The sequence below is a fragment of the Coptis chinensis genome, chromosome 7, assembly GCF_015680905.1.
Source record: "Coptis chinensis isolate HL-2020 chromosome 7, ASM1568090v1, whole genome shotgun sequence".
NCBI classification, from domain to species: Eukaryota; Viridiplantae; Streptophyta; class Magnoliopsida; order Ranunculales; family Ranunculaceae; genus Coptis; species Coptis chinensis.
Window position 1 is genome coordinate 30,420,317 of NC_141462.1, and position 2,854 is coordinate 30,423,170.

Here is a 2,854-nt window from a genome sequence, read left to right on the forward strand (position 1 = left end):
CGGTATTTTGGCATTTTTACAACTTCCTGCCTATGCGTAGAGTTCGTCGCACTGATCGTCGGAGCAGCTCACTCGTCGCATTCGGAGTCCTGGTTCAAGAGATATGAGTTTCGGAAGTTTGACGCTTCTGTGCACGTAATCCCGTTTCTGACTGGATTCTGTACTATTTGAGTCTTTGGGCTTTAGTTCGGATTTGTTGGGCTTCACATGGGCTTGATCGGAAGGCATGTGTATACTCCCTATTCGTTGCTTAAATGCTGGCTTTATCATAATTTTTACATTAGTTGCTCTAACCTGCAAAAAGCACAAAGATGCGATTATTTCATGATTATTAAGCACAAAATTGACCGAAATGTTATGTCTCTACAGGTTTTTATAATACAGTTTTGGGTGCTTATCACACCACTCCCAAACAACATTTTGCTTGTCCTCAAGTAAAGAAGAGACATTAAAACAGATAAGTGGCCAAAACTGTGCATTCTAAGCTAAGTCTCATTTAGCAAAGTGTGGTTGCTTTGACCATATGCAACAAGGCCTTAAACCACTAGGAATTCCCTAGTGGACGAGTTATAGCCTCGTGAGAGTTTTCTAGAGAAGATATTCACAAACTTCATTTATACTACAACGACTCAGTAACAAAAGCTTGTTTCCTAAATTAATCTCAAATATCTATACATCTCCTTAGCGGGGAACGAGGATTAATTCTTTCGAAACTCAAGTTAATATGCATACAATAATTAAAACATCTACAGATGAGCATGCATACAGTGAATTTACATTGAATTGCACAAGCAGGGCTGTTTCTGGATCCTTTGGAGAGCGTACCTAAATGGGTTATCACATGTATGTGTCGAAACACAAATTCGCTCATAATTTTCCTACTCACGTTTCGTTAACTCCAGTGTGCAGTGGGCACACTTTTTCTCACATACTCGATGACAGTCAGAGGAGCCGAGGTCGATCAATCACATCTACTACTTATTATCACACCATCCTACTCCTAATTGAGCTAGATGTCTTTATTAGGTATTATGGGGCTTAGGTGATAGTGTAGAAAGAAATGGAAGTGGAAGATCAAAAATGATAAGTATGGGAGAATAAGGTCTTCAAGATATTTACACTCGAGAAATCCTTGTTTTCTTTTCCTGCTCCTACCTGAGTTTTCCTACCTTGCTCTTAAGCCTTTGTACTTATTTCATTTTTTTTAAAGGCTTAAGAAACATGATTCTATTTATTTATTTATTTTTATTATTATTATTATTATTTTTTTGAAGCAGGTAACTAACTTTTATTTGGAACAAGTCTTCTTTTATTTTTCTACATTTCGTCCTATTTCTCATACTCATCACTTAGGTAGGTTCTTTTATTTGGGGTTAATATATGGGTAAGGAATTTTTGGTGAAAGTGAAAAGGTTGATGAAAGGTTCAATGGAGTGACTAGCGGTAAAATTTGTAACAGGTAATAATTTATAGCTATGTCGATCCAAAGAATGCCTAAATTCTCGCCTAGGGTTCGGATGGTGATCAAGTAAGTTGATGCGTGATTTTCTCTATTCGGAAAAACTACTCCTCTGTGTCATTACTCACAAATCACTCATATTGAAGCTTTTGGTTAGATTCTCACAGGATTGATAGTTTAAGTAGACTAACCGTGGGTTCCAGAAACTTACTGTCATGTGCAATCAATGATACTCAGTGCATGAATACTCATGCAAAGATGTAAAAACTATTGCATACGTATTAGCCTAAGTTTTTTAAAAACGAATCATAATTCGAATGCTAATGTGAGACTTCTAGATAATTTTCATCATTGAAAAAGAAACAAGACCTTGTCACTAATTACATTTACTAACAAGAAAATAGAAACTATATACAGACTACAAGTTGCCTAATAATATTTTTTTTTAAAATCACTCCCAAACAGAGTGATGATTAGTCTTCGAAATAGAAATAGATAAAGAAAGGAATTACCTGATAACCGTGAATAAAATTAAAGCTGGATTGCTGGAACAGAAAGTTGTGGTAACATAATATATTATACAGAGAAAAAAAAAACAAAGAAAAATAGTAGCACACTATATACAACTATATACAGTTAGATATATGTACAATTCCCTACTCAAGTTTACCATCCAGGATGTGGTGAAGGTCTTGCATCTTCTTCAGTGAAATGCATTTCCTTAGTATCGCGCCAAAAGATAACGTATTCCCAAATGGTGGCCCATTCTTGTTCACCAGATTCGTTCAAATGTTTCATCATCTTATCATTGTTTGTATAACAACGAACATGTCTCAAGTATCGTGCAAGACGTTTCCATTGCCTAAACCTTAATGAACGAATTATCTTGTTTGTTGGGCACATAGAATCTACTTTGACCCAGTCATAAAAAGTAGCTGAAAACTGTGGGAAATGTGTCTTCATAATTCGGCAAGCAGTTACAGGTAAACGTATATACTGATCCCGAAAAGTATGAGCTCGTTTCAAATTGGTGATAACACAGTTTAAGATATCAAAGAATGTATGACCTCGAGCAAGCACATTGAAGACTACACATGCAGCATCATTGGCGGTAGAAAAATGCCAATCTCCCATGATGTTAAGAAGGACAAACAACATCGCATTTCCCATGTTCATGGTCATGCTGGCTAAGGGAATGGTGATGTCTGGCCATGCCAAGTTTAGTTCCTTCATCTTTAATTTTAAGACCGTCACCGTATGCTACGCGAAAAGCAGGCCATGAAAAGGAACGAGTAGAGTTGTGATAAATGTATGGCCATGTTGTTGCCGGCTTGTGATATGGAAGATCTAAAGTTAGGGCAAGTGTTGCCTCTGAAAAGACATGGTTTGTGCCAC